The 21,571-nt window shown below is 38.7% G+C and overlaps 1 long non-coding RNA gene across 1 annotated transcript in view; it reads left to right on the forward strand.

The window, feature by feature from the left end:
* The window catches only part of LOC309391183, a 74,414-nt gene extending 53,523 nt beyond the window's left edge, over positions 1–20,891 (forward strand). Inside the window, exon 3 of the long non-coding RNA XR_014175239.1 lies at positions 20,721–20,891. This is a non-coding gene — a long non-coding RNA (uncharacterized lncRNA). The remainder of the gene's footprint in view (positions 1–20,720) is intronic.
* Positions 20,892–21,571: the final 680 nt, after the last annotated feature.

Raw genomic sequence — 21,571 nt, forward strand, 5'->3', positions numbered from 1 at the left:
CAAGGCCTTGGAGATTCCCATAGCTACTCTATGGTAGCCTTGTCAGTGTCATCAGTCATGATGGGTTCCTCAGAGAATGCCCTCTGATCGGAGGACAAAAGACCAGAACAGACCTTAGTGAAGGTCCACCAAGCAGCTGCCTGGGCGGTAAAGGCTTCCACAGCAGCCTCCTTTTTCAATAGAGCTTCATTGCTTTGGTTAAAGCAACTATAGGATAGGATTCCCCCTGGTGACACTAGGTCTCACCAGGATATTAATAAATTAAAGGCAGCAATGGAATTCTTAGTGGATGCCTGCCTAAATGCAGCGAGAAGATGCTGGAGGAGGAGGCAGAGCTCCTGCTCCTGGCATCTCACTGGCCCAGAGGGCCTTGGTTCACAGACCTGGTGAACCTTTCTGTGACTCCACCTTGGAGGATCTCTCCAACCAGGATTCTCTCAGCCAGGGGTCTCTGGTCCACCTGGACCCTCAGTGGCTTCAGTTGACTGCCTGGTGATTGAGGGGAGGGTCCTGAGAGAGGACAATCTGTCCAACAGGGTCATCGGAATGATCCAGGAATCCCGACGGTCTTTGACCAACCATATATACGATGCCACCTGGAGAGCCTTTTGCCATTTGCCACAGAGGCTTTCATTCCTCAAGTTCTGGATTTCTTCCAGGAAGGATTTGATAGTGGGCTGTCCCCCAATACTCTCAGAAGGCAGGTTGCGGCCCTGTCTTTAGTGTTAGCATGTGGATCTCGGGAATCTCTGGCCCATCATCCTTTGATCCGATGGTTCTTAAGAGGTGCTACTAACTTCAAACCACCGGTGGTCCACAGATATCCCACTTGGGACTTGACCAAGGTTCTGAACTCCCTCACTGCGACCCCCTTTGAACTCTTGAGGACTACCTGCCTATGCTACCTTACCTTTAAGGTGGCGTTCTTGGTGGCCATCACATCGGCCATGCGGGTTTTAGAGTTGGCAGCCTTGTTGGTTAGACAAGACCTCTGTGTGTTTCACTCGGACAGGGTAGTGTTGCAGCTTGACCCATCCTTCATCCCAAAGGTAAACACATGGTTCCATAGAGCCCAGGAGCTTGTGCTGCCAAACTTCTGCCCTGAACCAGTCCATTGTCTAGAGCGGAAGTGGCACACGCTAGATGTGCAGACGGCTCTCCACATTTACATCAGGAGGACCTCTTCTCTGTGACACACAGAATCTTTGTTCGTCTCCTTTCAACTGGCCACTATGGGCAACAAGGTGACCCCATCTTGTCTGGCACCCTGGATCAGGGCCTGCATTGTGAAAACATATGAGTTACGGGCATTACCACCGCCAAGACATATTACCACCCACTCTATCTGGAGTGTAGCCATGACTGTGGCATGGGTAATGCAGGCCTCCATTGAAGAGATCTGTTGAGCTGCCACCTGGCCCTCTCCATCCCCATTTATCTGCCATTACAAGTTAGACAGCTTTGCCTCAGTGGAGGTGGCCTTTGGCTGGTGGGTTCTGCAAAGAGTACACATAGCTCACGGGACTTCAGACCAGACAAAGCCCCACCTGTAGGACAGCCAAGGTTTGGTATATCCCAATCCTGGATGCTATCTCCACTACTATTGAGAATGGGTGTTGGTCTTACCTGATATGCCCCGTTCTCTGAGAGGTTGAGATAGCATCCAGCCCCACCCGGATAGGTGTCTGGTCCTGGGTCCAAGAGGAGACATTTCTTCACTGCCACATGTCAATCTGCCACGACGCCTTCATCAAAAAGCTGGGAGGAGCTAGTAGAGGAGGTGTGTCATCACGGCTTGCAGACTCAGTCTAATTGGATGACAGACGGAGTAAACCCATTCCTGGATACTATCTCAATCTCCCAGAGAACGGGCGTATTAGGTAAGACCAATGCCCATTTATTGTAAAAACCCACACAAATATACATAAATATAAGTAGTCTGTTTTCAGTTTCTTAAGAAATGTAGGTTTGTTTTATATATTTAAGAAAACTTGAGGCAGATGTTTGAAAAGAGCTATTTGTGTACATTGTATAATTTTGATTGAATTATTTAACATTTTATATGTAATTTATTATTTAAAATTTGCTTCTTAGCTTATTTTTAAATTTTGTCAGTGATCTTCAGAAGATAGCACATAAGTATGTCCTGTCACTGTTTTAAAATAATTCACTGAATGATTATGTGCTATCAGTGTCAACTGTTGATAGTGAACACATGTTTTGTGATTGCATATGTATGTGTGTGTGTGCATGTGTATGTGTATGCGTGTGTGTATATGTATATGTATATATGTGTGTGTATATATACATATATATATATATATACACACACACATATATGTATATGTGTGTGTATATACTGTATATGTATGTATATGTGTGTGTGTATATATGTATGTATATGTGTGTGTATATGTATTTATGTGTGTGCATATATGTGTGTGTGTGCATGCGTGTGTGTGTGAATGGAAATGCTTTTAGATACTGCTAGTGGAGTATGAGATCATTGTCTCATCCTTTTTGTGATTTTTTAAAATTCTGTGCAGCATATCTGGTTAGTCAACTAAATGCATAAATCCATGTATTACAATTGTTAAATTACTGTATACACATGCAGAAATATTTGTAAGGTTTTTAATTCTTTCATGAAATCTGATGTTTTAAGAAGTGCTTATACAAAATCAAATAAATTAGCTTTATTACACAGAGTGCCATCTAGTGGCATCTATGTTGTACTCTAAAAATTATGACAGTAAAAATAAAATTGAGTTTTGATTAGATCTTATTTTGCGTCTATAAGCTATTAAAGCAATGTTTGAATTACTAACATAGAATTTGAAAGTATTTTGCAGTACAGTATACCTGTCTGTCTGCCTGTTCTTTAAAGCTGCTCTTGAAGACTACCCAGAAATTTCAAGTGATCCTAAATGTGGTAGTGGAGGCACTGATGGGCATGGCTGAGTATGTCTATGTAACAGCTGTTCTCCATGAACTGCATTGGTTGCCAGTTTACTTCTGAGTGTGATTGAAGGTGCTGATTGTTACATATAAAGCCCTACATCAGGGGTGTCCAAACTTGGGAACTTTAAGACTTGTGGACTTCAACTCTCAGAATTCCCCGGCTGGCTAGATGAGGAATTCTGGGAGTTGAAGTCCACAAATCTTAAAGTTCCCAAGTTTGGACACCCCTGCTCTACATGGTACAGGGCCTAGCTTTTTGAGAGACTATCTTTCCTAGTATCTCCCAAGCCGCTTTGATCTGGCAGGGTTTCTTAATGCCATGTATTAGGAGTCTGGAAGCATGCTTTCTCTGTCGCAGAGCAGCCCTCTGAATTATGTTTCTCCACAGATGTGATGGCTTCCATCCTATTGGCATTTCTGGGCCTTTATGATACGACTCATTGCCCAGATGTTTGGCTCATGTATGTAGCCTCTTTGGAGGGATGAGTGTATGTTGCTATTGTTGCTCTATTTTGCCACCCTTGTTTCTTTTTTTTTATTGCTGTTCTACATTTCTTACGGGTTTTTTTAAACTGTCTAGAATTGTTAGTAGATGGGAAGAATACAAACTTAATAGAATAAAATATTTTTTTAAAAAAATATTACAAGTAGAGCTGCTCTGTTTTATTTTGCCTTATATTTTAATGCAAGAGAAACAATGCATTTCAATTTCAAACATTAAAAACTGTGAATATATGAATATATACCCACATATAGATACATACACATATATGTATATATAATGATCTACCATTTATATTCCTTTTTGCCTTAATGTCACCTTTCTAATGTTTGAAATGGAAATGCATTGTTTCCCTTGCATTAAAATATAAGGCTGTCCCATAAAACAGAGAGCAGTGATAAATAGATGGATGGATAGATAGATAGATAGATAGATAGATAGATAGATAGATAGATAGATAGATAGATGATAGATAGGTGGATGAATGGACAAACCAGGACGTGGCACGAAAGCAACACAACTAGAGAACAGGTCTCACTCCCCTTTATTGCTCCAACTGTGCCCCCAAATGTTCCCACATTCACTACAAGTCCTGGAGCAAAGCTCTCACACGCACCTTCAGAAGCCTCTGGCTGCAAGTAGTCCAGTAAGTCAGGTTAACCAAACAGAACCAGGGCCAGCAGTCCAATAAGCCAGGTTAGCTAACAGTAACCAGAGCAAGAAGTTCAGCGAAGCAGGCAAACTGGCAAGCCCCACAAGACAGAGTACAACAATCTCCAGGCTTTGGCAAGTGCATACGAGGCTCCCCAGATTCAATGCTTGTTCCCAACAAATGCCCCTCCCACTGGCATTCCTTATATCTCAGTCCCCAGGTGTGCCTTGTGAAAGGGGGCAGGGCACTCTCCTCCCTCTTGTAGCGGCTCAATCTGCATTGATCTCACTGTCTCTCTTCCCTCCTTGCTCTCGGTTCAGGAGGGGGTAGTCCTTGCTCTTCTCCTGAGCACTCCCTGTCTGAAGTCTTACTAATTCAGAAAAGCCTTGCCTGGACTGATTCTGCCCTTCCCCAGTTTTCTCCAAGGCCAATGGAGCCAGTCTCTCCATCTTTGTCAGTTCTTGTTCCAGCTCATCTTCCCCCGCAGATTCAGACTCTGAGGTGGGGGAGCATGACAGAATGTTTAGAATTACAAAGTATTACTTAAAATTGGAGTCTAGAAGCACCTTTACTTATTAACAAATTTTATTAAAAGTCATTTGCTTGTACCCTTCAATAACATTTGTTAGAAAAAGTGCCATCAGAATTTGTGAATTTTTTGCAACCTTGATTAACACACCTCTCTTCCTGTAATGTCTATAACTAATAATATTAACTGTAGATCTAGATAGTACTATGTAGATGCATCTGTAGAACACTGGAAAACTGAGAAAATTATAACAAGATTGTTTTTATGTGTATCACATTTTGTATTTATTAAATATTAATATCAATCTTAAATATAGAGCTATTGGACGTTTTGGTTTCTTTTATGTTTTTTTTAATTTTTATAAAACACAAATAATACAAACAGTACATATACAACTGAATTTTTAAAAAAAAGAAAGGGAAAAGAAAAAGGGGAAAAAACCACATATCACAGTGTGCCCCCACCCCCGGAGACCTTTCCCCCCCCTTATATTTCTTAGATATACAATATATTCCAATTGTGCCCTTATATACCCTCCAAAACAACATATATTCTTGAGTATGCTTATTCCCTTTGCCTTCCACCAACACTGAGAAAGTCAATAGGGAAGCTGGCAGGGAAAGTTTCAGGTTTTGGAGCAAGTCCCCCCCCCCCACTTTCGCACTTCCCTAGTTCCTCTGTGTTCATTCCAGCAATTTGTGCATCCTCATGCACCCTCTTCAATTCTCATGCACCTCTCATGGGCTTTCTTGCTCCTTTCCCCACCTGGAAGCAGCAGCCACTTACCTGCTTGCTGGTCTTGGGTTTGTAACTTCCAACTGGCTTTCCAGATGACATGTGGGGAGCTGTCAGAGAGTATTGGAAATGACAATCACATGACCACAGATGACTATGGCAGTGTGGCAGCATCAAAGTTGCTACAACCTTGCAACATTTCAATCCAACAGGAGTAATGGATCCCAGATTTGGATGCATTCTGTAAGTTTGTCCATTTGAAGTACTTTGGTTCAAAAATTCTTGCACTGTTTCACCAAATTGAAGATTACAAGCAGACAGACGCAGCAGTTTTAATAATATATAAAGAAGTGACTCAAAGTTATATTAAAACCAATAGTTGAAATATTGGTTGAAATATGATGTGTATTGTGCAGCAGCTTTTGAATCTCAGATAAATGACACACATTAAATAAAATATGTTCATGAATTTTTAATAAAATAGGATGGTTAATGTATGTATCTTCAGTATAGTACAAAAACCTTTAATGTAGTGAAGTACATAACACTTTGCATGTTGCTTTAAATATTTGTATTTTAAGGCTTGATACCTTCCAGAGTTAAAGTAGGATGAATATGCATGTTTGTAGTAAATAATGAACCAAGAGGAAAGCTGATGCTTTTCCTTGCTAATAACAGTCTGATCTATTTATATAAAAGATGTTACTAAATTATTGATTACAACAACTGAAGATTTAGATCTTCTCCATGTACAGAAGAATTATATAATAATGCAGGACTTATTGATATATACGTATAGCAATGAGCTGAATAGCTAAAGAAAAGCCTTCAGAGTTGGGAGGTGATATTGTAAGATGTGATGTTTGGAAGGGAAAGGGAGCAGGAAACGTTGTTGGTATTAGAGAAGAATGGAATGTTTAGAAGACCAGAACTTGTAATTTCCAGGATAAGGGTGGCTGCTGTTGCAGTCTGTAAGAGCTGTGGGAAGCGCTCCCTTGATTAGGTAGCCACTCACAGGATATAAGGGGGAAAGTATGATCAAGTGGGTAGAGGTTACAAAAATTCCATGTGTTACACTTTCTAGTGATGACTTGGAGACTACTGTGGTTGCATATCCTGAATTTCCATCATTTAAAATACATGATTTATTAATAAAAGGGTGGATTTCAGGATATTGGGTGTGTGGAGTGTGTAGGCGGACGTTCTTAAACTGAAAATGGGTGGGATTTGTAATATTTCATGTACTTTTTCTATGAAATATATTTCCAAAGAAATATATTCCAAAATGCTTATGCCGATTATGTTATAGTCCAGTTGATCCTATCTTATGTACAGTTATGAAGTATATTTTGATAAACTATAAATTAATTTATGAACAGTAATTAAATATTTTATTAATAGTACAACAGAAGTACAGATTTTAACAATCCTCTTGTAATGCATTTTAAGAAGTTTTTATAAATTAATATTCCAATTGTTCTTTTTAATATGCAATTATTTTTCTTAATTTTACACATATAAAAATTCTATATGTATTTTGAAACGTGTGCATCTAAGTTAGTAGCTGTTATATATGTAATTTGTGACTAACGCACACAAATGTTTGGCTCAGGAATAGTGAGTAGCTTGTTAGTACTAGTGCTTCCCTTTTCTAACTAAGCACGTAACATTTCCCAGCTTAAAGGAATAGTAGGAATTTAAGGAATGTATGTTTCTTGCATGTGATTGGTCTTCAGCAGTTCTCTGTAGTTCTCTTGGACAGGCCTTTTCAGGTCTACATGTGTCTCCACCCTTTTCTTTTTGTATATGTAACTTGTAATAATATCTAGGTCTTCCTCATGTTGTTTTCTTTATAATTTCCATCCAATTAAATTGGGATTCATATTGTTCCTTACTTATCTAAGCATTTGGAGAACTTCTGGGTGTGTTGTATACTGCCAGGAAAGCAGAAGGTGAACTGCAAAGCATGAGATGAAGTGAATCCTACTGTGACACAGAGCAAGCTTTCTCACCTTCATGCCTCCCTGATATATTAGGATGGTGTATTTTACATATCTTTGCAATTGCTTATTAGCAACAAAATTGTGATGTAATTGGGATATAATATGCCCAATACACCTTGGGATGTGAATGTAACACAAAATAAGATTGGGTTTCTCTCTCTCTTATTGACTGATTGATTTACAATATTTGCAAACTGCCTCAGCTCTGAGGCGGAAAGTTTGAAAAAAGTGCAGCAAATGCACTTTTTAATGTTTGAAGTATTTTTTCTCATGACAAATATATCATTAACACTAACATTAAACATAAATTGTCCACCCTGATATATTTTGTCATTTGTTATTTTTTGTACACTTTTTATTTTTGTCAGCTTTTGATGTCTATTTTTCCTTCCTTTTTTTTTCTTTAAGATTTTTTTCCTTAAAGGATAAGCTCGCGAAAGACAATTAGTGATAATACTTATAGTATATACCTGTAGCATCTGATGCAATGTACCTTTTAAAACATGAGTGGCAAGATATCATTATGCTTGTGCTCTGTTTGGGCTTTTCTCACTGATATTATGCAAACAACACTTTCTAGGGTAAACATCAATCTGGCCCTATATTTCCCTCTTTATTTATTTGGTCGCATCCTTGAATTCTGACTATAGGATTCCTGTTGTTATATCCAGGAGTAATTTATAGCTCAGGAGGATTTTTTTTTGTTTTCTTACCCTTTGACATTATTTAAAGCAGATGTCAGGATTCCTAAAAATGCCCTAATTGATTTTATGATTATCGAGCCAAGTTTCAAAACAAAACTATTCATTTATTAAGAGCACCATAGGCAAGATCTTTTCGCAGTCAGATCTAAGCTTTTTTTGAGTTATAGCTGAACTTTATCCCTGTTCCTTCCCTCCCCTCAGTCTGTGTCATAAATCACATTCCCCAATGAGGTGCACCCCTCCCAAGCCTGCTGCAGTAATCTGAGATCCAACTTCAGCCGACAGTATGTGTGGAATGCGCTCCCCCACTTCTCTCACTGTGGCAACATTAGGAGTTGACAGCAGAGATGCATTTTGGATATCAACACTTTACTTTTCTGCAAGAATTGCTGTACTTTTAATGGCTTAATTAGAAACAGACACCAAGAAAATGAAGAGTTACAGGTTGGCCTCAACTTATAACCACTTAATGACAGACCCTCTCCCAAAAGGAACTTCAAAGAGCCATAGTGGTGCAGTAGTTAGAATGCAGTATGGCAGTCTAATTCTCAGCCTTCCAATCTTCCAAAGTCGATAAAATAAGGATCCAGATTATTGGGGAAAATATGCTGATTCTGTAAACCGCTTAGAGAGGGCTGGAAGGCACTGTGAAGCAGTATATAAGTTTAAGCGCTATTGCTATTAGGCTCTGGATTTGAAGTTCCAATGTCGTCCCCCCCAATGCCTTGGTCATGTGACCACATTTTGAGTGCTCAAAAACAATCCTGTACTTACAGCCATTTGAAGCATCCCATAGTCATATGACCTCAATTTACAGCATTTTTGCCAGAAAGCGACTTTGAGTTCTGCTTTCCAGCAGAAAACACCAATAACAATGACTTCACTTAACATATTCATATTAATATTTGCTTTATGACCACCGCCTTTGCTTAAAGACTGCTGCAAAAAAGGCCATAAAATCAGGGATGGTCATAAGATGACTCACTTAACAACCATCATGACTTATGACCATAATTACAGACTCAATTGTAAGGCAAGAAATAGCTGTCATTCTTATGTTGCTTTTATGCCAGAGAAACTTCATCTGTGCAACTTACATTATTAGTTGGCTATTAAAGAGCCCTGTTCAAAACAAAAAATAAAAATTTAAATAATTACTGTATAATCTTTTTTAAATAAGATATTAAAATACACTTTCTCTCTATTGAAGACTTCAGATGGAGCCAATATTTGGTGGATTTTTAAAATGAAGTATTCGAGATGTTAAGGACAAAATAGCCCCTCTTTTTCGTAAAATTCCCACTCATTTTTGGAGTAGAGCTTTTGATATGGTACAGGAACAGACTTTGAGCTGGCAGAAGCATCCACAACCTTTCTATCAATCCAGAGTAATTTTCAAGTTCATGAGAACATACTATCAATTATATGCACTTTTCCATTAGTTTTCTCTTCAATTGTGAAAGAACCAGCTTCTTTTAATTTAAAAAAAAATAAAAGTGACTTTTTCATATCATCAGTTGATTGCTGATTACTATTACTTGTTATTACTCCCTACTCATTACTACTATGGATTGATGGCCTATGTAATTTCAGATGTGAATCTTCTGAAAGAAATCTCAGAGAGGAAGTATTTCTAGAGATGTGCTCTATTAACTCAACCAGAACAGTTCCTCAGAGACAGAAAGATTAATGTGAACTTATTGGCCACATTTGAATACTCAAATTCTAGGTTACTCAGAATAAAGATGTATGAGCAGAAACCACCCAGAAATCAAAAGTAATCAAAATCTGTAATTAATTCCTTCCTTTCTTCCTTCCTTCCTCCCCTCCCCTCCCTTCCCTTCCCTTCCCTTCCTTCCTTCCTTCCTTCCTTCCTTCCTTCCACTTCTTTACTTGCTTCCTTTTCTGATATAGGAGAGAGAGAGAGGCGGAGTTAAACAAGGCATCAATTTAGAATTATTACAAAGCCACAAAAGAACAAAACCCATCCCCCACCCAAAGCCTTTGACACTTATATTGTTCTGTCCAGGTGGAAACCGTCAGTCAGAGAAAATTCCTGTGCATAGGCTTTAGCAATAAATCTGCAAATCTTCATGTGTGGACCTGGTTTTTCACAACTGACATTTCCCTCCTCCTCTTTCCCTTCGTCATTTCTGTTTCTCTTTCTTCCCTCTCTTCTCTCCCTTCTTGTTCTTTTCTTCCCTCTCTCCCTCCTCTTTCCTCTCTTCCATTCCCAGCAAGTAGGTAAGTGGCTGCTGCAGGATTGGAAAGCAAGTGGGGGAGATCATGAGCAGACAGCATGGCATAAGCACAGAGGGACTGGCAGAGAGTGTGTGGGTGGGGAAACCTTTCCTGCAAGGTTCCCAATTGACTTTCTCCTTGAAAGCTTCATACAAGCAAAGACATTGCTGGTGGGAAAATGGAAGGAACAGCAGCAATTATATCAATTCCTTTTGGCTTCCCCATACATTTGGGAAGCTGTCAGGGAGCATAAAAAATGAGGATCACATGATTGCAGCTGGCATTGAATAGCAGCAGCAAAGCAGCAACAACTTGCCCAAATTTCATTCTACTGGGAGTTGTTGGTCCCAGCATTCTGTAAATTAGGACATTGAGTTTCTTTACTTCAGGGGTCTCCAAATTTGGAAAACTTGTCTGGCTGAGAAATTCCAGGAGTTGAAGTCCATAAGTTTTAAATTTGCCAAGTTTGGAGAATTGAATTAACATAGTTCAATAATGTTTGCCTTATACCAGTTTTTCGCCTTGGCTGCCAAACCCCCATAATTTAATGCCCCCCGTGCTGTGCCCCCTGTGCATGCATGCGTGACACACACACCCCGCGCATGCTTGCCCAGCTTTCTTGGAGCCTGGGGAGGGTGAAAATGGCTTCCCCCGGAGCCCAGAAAAGACCCGTTTTCCAACTTCCAGTGGGCCCGGTTATTTTTCGCCGTCCCCAGGCTCCAGAGGCTTTCTATGAGCCTGGGGAGGGCGAAAAACAGTCCAACACGCAAACTGGAAATTCGGGAACGGACTTCCGGGTTGCCTGCTGGGCTTGATTTTTGGCCGAAAATCAAGACCAAAAATCAGCTGGCCAGCGTGCACATGCACACTGGAACTGACAGGGCAATACCTCGTGCACCCTCAGAAATGGCTCCATGTGCAATCTGTGGCACGCATGCCATAGGTTTGCTATCACGGCCCTATATCTTCCAATTTCACCCAATGGAAGATTATAAAAAATCAACTAAATAGTAGAATTTTACTAGTATATAACTGGTTTGTAAATAAACCACAATGTTTTAAAAATATTTTGATCACTCCCACCCATCTAAGAATGGTTGTGTTACAAATGATTAACAAAGGCTTTGAAACTTGATGGATACTCATCAATCCATTCTATTGCTAATTAATTTTCTGAAATGGTCTGAGTGCCTCCCCTTCAAATTCCCAGGGGAGCTTCCTTCCAAGCTGGGTGGTGTAGGGCAAGCAGAGCATAGTTTGAAAGGTAGCAAAGTCTCATTAAAGGATTTGGAAAGTGATAATCTGCATTTTGAATTGGGCTTAGAGGTCAACCAGCAGTTAATGCTCCTTTCAGAGGATAGATATTACTCTATTGGTGTGACTCTGCTGCTGTTTGGATTAACTGTATGGTAATTAGCCTCCAGAACCCTTCTTAGCTGAAGTTGTTTCATATATAAATGATGAATAGTTTTACATTTGATTTAATTCCTAGAGTTTTTTTTAATGAATTTTTGAACTTTCCTTAAGAGGTTATTTTCAGTAATCTTGTTTCGAACTTTGTAATGGTTAGCAAACTACATAAACACACACACTCTCTCTCTCTGTCTGTGTGTGTGTGTGTTTAAACAAACAGTGCTACTGCATACTTGTGGCCAAATTTTTGCCAGATACTCCCATGAAGAACCACAGATTCAGTCTGGGTGGTATAAACAATAATAATGATTTTGAGTTTTTTTTTGTTGACTTGTTAGATAAACTAAGAGCATTATTCCTATTTTGTGAGGTGTGTGTCTGATGTTATGCAAAAGTACATTGTAGCTGTTTAAAAATATTAGAGTGTAGAAATGCTTATAATGACTATTAACTTTATCTATACTTGTGTGTTATATAAAGCAGTGGTTGTCAATCTGTTGTCCACAGACCCCTGGGTGACTGTGATGTTGTCACAGGGAGTCTGCAAAGGCTTGAAGAAATGTTATGAATAAATCTTGAATTAAGTCTTGGGGTCCCTGGCCACAAATGCTATTTAAAAGGGGTCTGTGGTGAAGAAAAGGTTGCGAACTGCTGATGTAAAGTATTATTCTGCTTGCAGAATATCCACAGAGTGGCTGGTATATAATCTGTGGCAATGGGGTTACAATATATAAACTGTGATATCAATGGAAAATATAATGGCTAGAATAAAGGAAAGAGACAAAACAGAATTAGGTACTGAATATTTAATCTAAATAATAATTCTTACATCATTACAAACTGGCAATTTGTCTTTTAACAAAGATGTTTAGAAACCTTATTTGCAGTTGTAAAATCATACCTGGAACATAGTGCATACAATTCTGACCAATCCACTTTCAGAAGGATATTAGGAAGCTACAACAGGTTCAGAGTAGGATGGAAAACACAATACAGAGATTTAAGAACATAACCTACGAAGACAAGTTGAACAAACACGGAATATTCAGTCTGGAGGAAGAAAAAATAAGGGGAGACATAGCATCAGTGTTCAAATGCATACAAAGGTGCCATACAGAATGGTCAGAAACAATTTTCCATTGCCACAGAAACTAGAATTAGAAATAAAGGATGAATTTTAATGTACTAGATTTCATTTCAGAAAAAAACTTCCTTTGTTACATATAATAGGCTATGAAATGCTAATAGGAATGCCCCCTATTTTCTATCTTGTTAGATTAATAAAGGCTTATTTAGAGTGGTGCCCTCTAAGTTTGTTGAAATATGCTGGCTGGTAATTGTGGAAGCCCAAAATTTAAAAATAATGACTGTGAATAAATGTCTGTAAAAGTAATGCAAAAAGTGATTATGCAGTCTATTCTAGAGACTAAACTCCCTCTTTATGACCCTGTAATCCCTTAATTCATGTAGAGTCAAGGCGACTGGATGGAGCTGAGCATTTGCTAGCCAGATGCCCTTCCTGACGCCACATGTTATGATTTAACACTGCCTAGGAATTCAGCAACCCTGTTTGGAGAAGCTGTATATGCTTTATGAAAATGATAGTACAATTTTAAATCTATTTTAAGAAGCTTTCTGTTTAATGTCAATTATTTAAAAGATTTATACAATCTGAAGAGAAACCAGAGTATAAAAATGTTATGTCTTACGAGATAAATAATACTCTTATTTTCTAAAGGGATGCAGTGGATACTTTGACAAACAAATGTATAAAATAGTTTATTATAATTCAGTTTGCATCTTATCTTAGGCTACCCTAAATGTGGTCATGTGTAATAAAGCTGGAATCCACTTAATTTTCCTGTAGATATGGCAGGAGGGGCTACACCTGGGTTTAGTCACAGCCTGATTGGTCCAGAGACTGAGGGAAATTTCTTAAAGTATCCTTCCTTCCCTATTGGCTCCCAGTTTCCTCTGAGTCTTTGGTCCAAGCACTAGCTTTGGCTCCTTTGAGGTATTGAATTTTGTTCTTATTTCTAATTCAATTGATTGGATATTCTAAATTTCTTTAAATTTGCGGACTGCTGGCCATAGAGTCTGATCTGTCAGCCTCATAAGGAAGTAGGAGTGCCCTGGTCTCCTACCTCTGGGCCTGGGGGTGCTCTGCCCAGTCCCTGGGTGCACAAGGATGACAGGCTTCCATTTGCAGCCGAGCACAATCTGAGGCTTAAGGGGATGGCGTCTCTGCTTCATCCTTCATTGCTTCTAGTCTCCAGAGCGCCGCGGCTTCAACAGCCTTGCCACGGCTTCAAAAGCGGCTTCAAGAACCTTGCCGCAGCTGGGAAAGGCGTGCCACTAATTGAGTGGCCGCCATGGCTCAGAAACAGCGCGCTGTGGCTTGAACAGTAGCCGTGGCTTTAAAAGCAACGCCGCGGCTTGTAATTGGCGCCATGGCTCCAATCTGCTGTACTCGCGAAGGAGAGCGAAGAGAGAGATTCGGCTCGCCGCGAGGCCATTGCCTCAGAGCCATTGCACCAGGCAGCCTACTCTGCTTGCCATGAGTCACGGCTGCCACTTTGGGCGACCTCGTGGAAGCTGCCATTTTCTGAGGCAGAGGCCAGCATCGCAGCCATTAATCGAGGCCGGCAGGCGATTTCTCCTGTTGGCCACAGCCCTCAGCGTGGCCATAGATTGAGGCCAGAGGACTCCTGAACAGATTACCACCAAGCTCAAGCCACGTGAGAGAGGCATGGCCTCCACAGTTCCTGAGTCAGCGCAGGCTCCTATGGGGACCCACAGTGAAGTGACAGAGGAAGGCCAGGGCAGACTGAGAACCAGGGCCCGCCGTTTGAACCGTTAAGAACAGTACACCTCAGGTTTTTAACCCTAAAGGTGACCTTTCTCATCGCCGTTACCTCAGCTCGATGAATCTCTGAGTTAGGGGCACTATCATCCAAGGATGGCCTCTGTCAATTCCACCAAGATAGGATCGTCCTTAGACTGGATCCGACCTTCCTCTCGAAGATCAATTCCATCTTCCACAGATCACAGGAGGTATACTCCCTAACTTCTGTCCCTCTACTTCTCACGAGAGGGAACACCTTTGGCACTGACTGGATGTCCGCCACACTCTGCGCATTTATCTCAGGTGTACATTCTCCTTTCAGCGGTTGGAGGCCCCTTTTCCTTTCCTTTCAGCCCAGCACTCTGGGAGCTAGGGTCTCTTCTGCCACGATAGGCAGATGGTTACGACAGGCCATCACAGTGGCTTACAAAGCCTTAGGCCAACCCCCCTCAAGGGATTATGGCCCACTCCACCCGGAGTACCGCTACCACTGCTGCATGGGCCACTAGGGCCCCTCTGGAGGATATCTGTAGGGCAGCCACCTGGGCTTCTCCAACGCCCTTTATCTGACACTATCGGCTAGACCATTTTGCTTCGGCGGACGCGTCTTTCAGACGTAGAGGTCTTCAACAGGTGGCGACCTCCCCTCCCCCAGGGTCAACATCCCGCCCTGGGACCTAGCTTGGGTATGTCCCAGCTGTAGCCCCTCCCACCATATTTACAGGAAAAAGAACGTTGGTCGTTACCTAAATGTTTCTTTTATGTAGATTGGCAGGAGGGGCTACATCCCGCTCTAGTATAGAGGTTAGAGCGGGTGAGGGGCGGTCAAGGGTATGTTGTTTGTCTTTCTTGCATGATGTTTTCTCAGCTTTCTCCATTCGACCTCGAGGAAACTGGGAGCTAATAGGGAAGGAAGGATACTTTAAGAAATTTCCCTCAATCTCTGGACCAATCAGGCTGTGACTAAACCTAGCTGTAGCCCCCCCCCCCCCGCAATCTACATAAAAGAAACATCCAGGTAAGGACCTACGTTCTTTCTCTCGGGCAACTTCTTACCCAGTATGCCCAGATAATTAGGAAAGATATTCTGCTTGTCTTCAGAAATATCAGACATTATGGAATCCTTCAGTGAATATTTTGGCAATGAATCTATTCTAAGTCTCTTAGCATTTATATCTATTTATTATTAACAACATTTCTGAAAGAAGAAATGCTTTATGTCATATGAAAGGATCCTAAGACACCTAACTATGTGTAGAAAAACCACACATTTTTTTAAAGATTGAAAATTGCTTTGAAAATATAAAACAAACTTGAATGTAATAAATGAATTATGCAAATAAAAAGAATACAAGCTTAGCTTGAACTTTTTTACACAAGCAGGAATAGTAAAATTACATTGTTTTTATTGCATTCCTTGGAATTTATACAGTATTATCAGAGTATATAAAAGATTTGAGCAACATGTAATTTATATTTCTGAAGTGTTAATTAAAATGTGCATGTTGGAAAAAAGTCCAAGCCTTGGATGTAATAAGTCCAGATTTCACAATTTGGCAAGTTTTATTTTGGCATCAAGTAGCTGTACTCAAAGCCATCTTCAGGAGGGGGGGCAGAGGGTGACAAGTGATGCAATATGTTTTGTGACATTGCTGTGGAAACCTTGCCTCTTATCTATTTGTATGTGATGTCAGAATACAAGTACAAAAGGGTAGAGTTTGCATCATGATGTTGCAGTTCAGCTGTGAAAATGGGGAACATGTCTTGGTGCCATGATCATTTTGGCATCGTTGTTAAGAAACACTTATGGCTGTATTATATTGAAGGGTGGGTTTTTATTTGCTGAAAACTTGGAAATAAAAATCCCATTTAAGAAAAGCTCTTTTCCTATCAATTATGTACATAAATAGCCAAATCTTGTGCAGTTATTTTTGCAGAAAGTTGCACTGAGTTGACCTACACATACATAAATGTAATATAATCTAAGCATGTTTTCATATTTCCCTCCTTTATACTATTGTCAGTGGTTTTCCTAATTTTGAAAAGGTCAAAATGTTGGGCTAAGACGAGAGAGATGCTCAAACATTGATCTGTAAAGTTCACTGAATAACTCTGGATCATTATCAGCTTTTCCAGTGACTCTATCTCAAAGGTTTACAAAGTAAAATAGAGATGGTGGAAAGCTTGTATGTTACCTTGTTTTAAAGAAAAGTGGACTTTAAAAGCAATATATGAGTTCATGCAATTAGTAATACTTCTGAACTCATACTGGTTTTAAAATTATTGGTTGATGAAATTTAAGTGTAACTTTTCAGTATGTCATCTCATCCTCTCATAACATCAATGAACCTAAATTCCTAACCTTAGTGCATGTTTATCTGAAAGAAAATCACAATTTAGAGGGAAATATTTGTAGCTCAGGGCTGAAATGAGGGTTCCTTTGTGTTATCAGAGCTTGGTTTTTTTCTTGCAGATATTTTATTACCGAAACTAAGAAACATCATCAGCGTTAGGAGAGAATGGAATTTGCCACTCTCTACTAGCATCGGTGATAATACCTAATTTGGATTATGAAAAGTCTGCAAGAAAATAACCAACCTCAAAGAACATCAAGGACCTCTCAAAGTCACCGTTTGTTCATTTGTCCTTAGGTCTGATTGTGCATGCATATGACATATTATTTTCTATAAATTTTTAGTAAAGGAGAAATCTGATGTGTCAGAATAATGTGGTCTTTTCCCTTCCATCTCTACTAATAAAAATAAGAAAAAAAAATCAAATATGTACATATTTGGAATAATATGCACATTTATTTAATAGCCTTTGGATTTTAATTTGAAATTGAGCATGATTCAATAATATTTCATTTTCTTTCCTATCCCGGGGACCAAATTTTCATTCAGAATAACACGTTGTTATGCAATAGACTTTCCATCTCCTAGTTTTAGTGCTAATTCCTTTGGTGCTTGTGGTTGTGACCCAGAATCACAGCTTCACAGCTGCTAGTTGAGAGCATTGGGACTTGTGATGTCACACAATTGTTTGCAACGCCTCCCATATCTTCAACTGTAATAGGTGTACGATGATGTTTTATTTCTCCATTTGGACTGCTTGTTTGTTAAAATTAACTCTACAAATTATACTGTCTGTATAATTTATGGACTTTCATTAGCAAACTAATTAAAACAATTAAAATTTGAAACATCATTTGTTGTCAATGTTTTAGAGCAAAGTATTCATTAAAATAATTGAGTAAATAATCGACCTCTTCGACCATGTAATCTCTACCATAAGAGAGATCACTTTATTCAACACAATTCAACAAACCACAAATGTAGGAAATACGCTTGTTAAACCAATGGAACAAGATAAATATGATGATTACAATTCAATGTTGAGTTTTCAGGGATAGAATTAACATAGCATGGCTGGCTGGGGAATTCTGGGAGTTGAAGTCCACAAGTCTTAAAGTTCCCAAGTTTGGACACCCCTGACATAGAATAAAGTAAAATGTACAGTAATGCATTTTACATACATGCGAAAAACTATTAAAATTTGAAAAAGGGATATGCCTTTCTGAATGCAGTACTACTTTTGGAAAATATATCCCATTATTTTATAGTCTGTATTTAAAAATTCTCAGAATTTCAGTTAAATAAGAAGTTTATGCATTAAATGAATGAATACCTTGCTCTAAAATCTAGCAAGGGTCATTGAACATCACAAAATGGGAATGGGATGATTCCTTGCTTCTTTTCATATTAACTATTTATCATTTAAAACTGATAATAAGAACGATCCCTGGTGTGTTCATTGTCTATAGATTTGGGTTTTTGTTTGTTGAATCTGCATTTAAAAATTTGCACCTAATATGTATTTAGTTTGTTATGGGTATATTCAGAAAACAGATAGCATTTTAGTTTTCTACTGAAGCAAACTATTGTATTCTGGAAGTTATGCTAAATTGATTTGGATTTCTCAGATTTCTCCTATAATGTTTTGATTGTTCTAGTTTTAGACAAAACAAAACTCAGAAGGATCCTAGAAGAATATTAGAGGGGAGTTAGGCAAGGCTGGTGCATGTTGCCCCCTCTTCCCATTTGCTGGTCCACCTGTCTTTCATCTTCTTAGTACCCTCCCATGTCTCAGTACCTTTCCTCTGCTCCACCCACCCACCCACAATAGCTGACTTAGCCATTGATGTCCATTCACTCCATACATCACCAAGAAAATCCCTCAGCCTTGGCATTTTATTACATCTACTTCCTGAAATACTTCTTGCTACAACAACCTGACTCCATATTTGGCTCAAAACAGCCCTATTCCATTTTGTATACAGCTATTTTTGTTTGGGTATCGGCTATCCCAAACTGATAGTTTTGTTCATGGCATGGTTCATACAAACAGTGTGTAGCTCATCCCTATTCTTTATACACTTTTAAAAATGGAGGTGGCATGCCAAGCATGAGTTGCTTTAAGATTATAGTTTTTAAACAAAAGCCTAATTCTCAGCATAAATGAATTCTTCCATTTCATACATATTACTCTTTTTCTGTGCAGGAAATATGTTACAGTATTTAAATAAACTTTAATTTCTTTATAAATCTACTATTTGAGACTTCTGAAAATTCATTTTAGAATACCAAATGCCTTCAAACTATAATATTTTGTTTGATTGGATACCATATAGAGTAATATAGTATGGAATTGTACGACGTTATATTCTTGAAGCCAATGAAATAAAAAATAGCAGTTAGTGGCACATTGCACTCTAGAGTGAATTCCAGACTTTCCAAGACATGCCTCCCTGGCTTAATCTAGAATACTGCATTCTTGTTTTGCCCTTGCAAAGTTTGCAAGACATCCAGAGTCCCCCTCCCTATATAGTAGAAGCTCTGAGTCATACTTATAAGGGGGTTCTTCTATTCCGTACTAAAGAGCCTTGCTGTTCTTTAGGGGTGAAGCAATTTGAGTAATCCTGAATGGTTTGTTCTGGCACATGTTTCATATCCATAAACTGAGATGGGTGGGCTGGAGTAGCAGGAGGCCATAAAATAAAAGCTGTTTAATAGCAAATGCAACCAGGTTATGCTGGTAATTATTACATAATGTATGCAAATTTTTAGGCTTCAAACATAAATTTTATATATTGTAATTCTGGTCTTTAAAAAAGCATTGCATTTATTTGCAATTGAGAATGGGGATAAAGAAATATTTTTTAAAACACCATGTTAAACTTGCTGTTCTAGGTTAATACATAATGAAAAAAGAAGCATATAGATGAAATTAATATGTGCTCCACAAATAGCAATAGGTACTTTACAAAAATAGTGGGGAAAGGTTATATTTGATTCTGGATCCATATGTAAGAGAATTGGTTAATTACCTTGATAAATGGTAATTTAATTTTCTTTTTCCTTGAGGCTGTTTGTTCTTTTAACTACTTTGTTTTCTTTCATGAATAAGAAATGTTGCCTAATTAAATAAGCACAGAGATGAGGGGGGGGGAATGGAATATCCCAAATATAAAAGGGAATATATTGATTTTTACAGTAAGATTTTAAGTGCTTCAGCTAATTTTTCCATATCCGAAATATGGTTCTGAGTGTATCTAGAGCAAACAAATTTCCTGCTTTAAAGCACTAGCAGAGAGACTGGGCGTTTTCGGTTTGTAATGCTGCTTCCCCCTCCCAATGAATGTCCTTTGTGTAACCCCAGCTAATTCAGAAATCTTTCTGTGTAGTGAGTACTGCCCTATCATGTGACAGAGGCCACTAGTTGCAGCCAGTGATTGGCTAACTCTTACAGAGCTAATTGGTGGCTCTGTATAAGAACTCTCTGCCCCGAAGTTAGAACCTTTACTCACTGCTTAGTTAAGTGTAGGTTAAAATCCTGAAGCTGGTCACGATTGATTCAGCAGCATGTGATGAAATTTTAACACTTGTGTGGGCTCGATTGAACCAAGTGGTAGACAATAAAACCAGCTGCTGCCAATTTGGATTAATGAGTATATCCTAGGAGTTGGTAACTGCCACTTTAAGACTGCTGCTTACCCCCTTTCTATGGACTGCAACTGAAAATCCTTTTGAGGAGAACTTGACTGAGACGGTTTTCCTTTCTTGTTTTTAATCACAGGAATGAAGCGTTGATGATACTTTATCAGCACTGGAAAATGTCTGTAGGGGGAAACCTTTCGTTTTGCCTTCTATAAAAATGTTTTGTAAATTTGGCTTCTGTAACTATGACAGTGAAGAACTGTTAACGGAAGCTGAAAAAAGGCATCACCAGGAAGCATGGCTTAATGGGAATGGGTAAGTGTGATGCAATATTGGCTCTTGCTATATACATCATCTCTTAATACAGAATGTGTTAAAATGTCCTGAATTTTAGATTTTCCACACTTGAATAATAATGTAATTAAAATCAAATATACTTCTTTTAATTTCCTGAACAATGTTTTAAGAAGAGGACATGATTTTATTTTGCTTTCTCTGTTATAAATGGATGAGTTTCTATTTTCCAGGTAGGAGATGTAGGAAGCATTTATGTGTAGTGAAACTTTAGTACTTTTGGAAAACCAGCATTGTTTTTAAATTGATAATTCCCCTTCCTGCTAATATTACAGAGATACATTGTTAGAAACTTAAATATTAGTCTAATTTTCTGAGAATTAAAGTTTTAAAAATGCTGCTTTTCACTAACTCAGCTCCATAACAATAATTTTCTGACATAATTCTTTTAATTTTTAAAAATGAAAGTTTTTAGTAAATATTGGCATAGTGTAATTTAGGAAAAAGTGCATAATGCATATATAGTAGCAAAGAAAATTTGTTGCAGGGTATTCTGATTTTTGAATGAACTTTCTAAGAAACAAATTTGTCACATCCAAGAGAGAAAATGTATTTTTTTTTGTATTAGTCATGCTTCCTTCAATTTGCTCATTTACAGATTTTCCTTATAAGAATGGTTCTCTTGAAACAAATAGA

The sequence above is a fragment of the Natrix helvetica genome (assembly GCF_964273705.1).
Source record: "Natrix helvetica genome assembly, chromosome: 4".
NCBI classification, from domain to species: Eukaryota; Metazoa; Chordata; class Lepidosauria; order Squamata; family Natricidae; genus Natrix; species Natrix helvetica.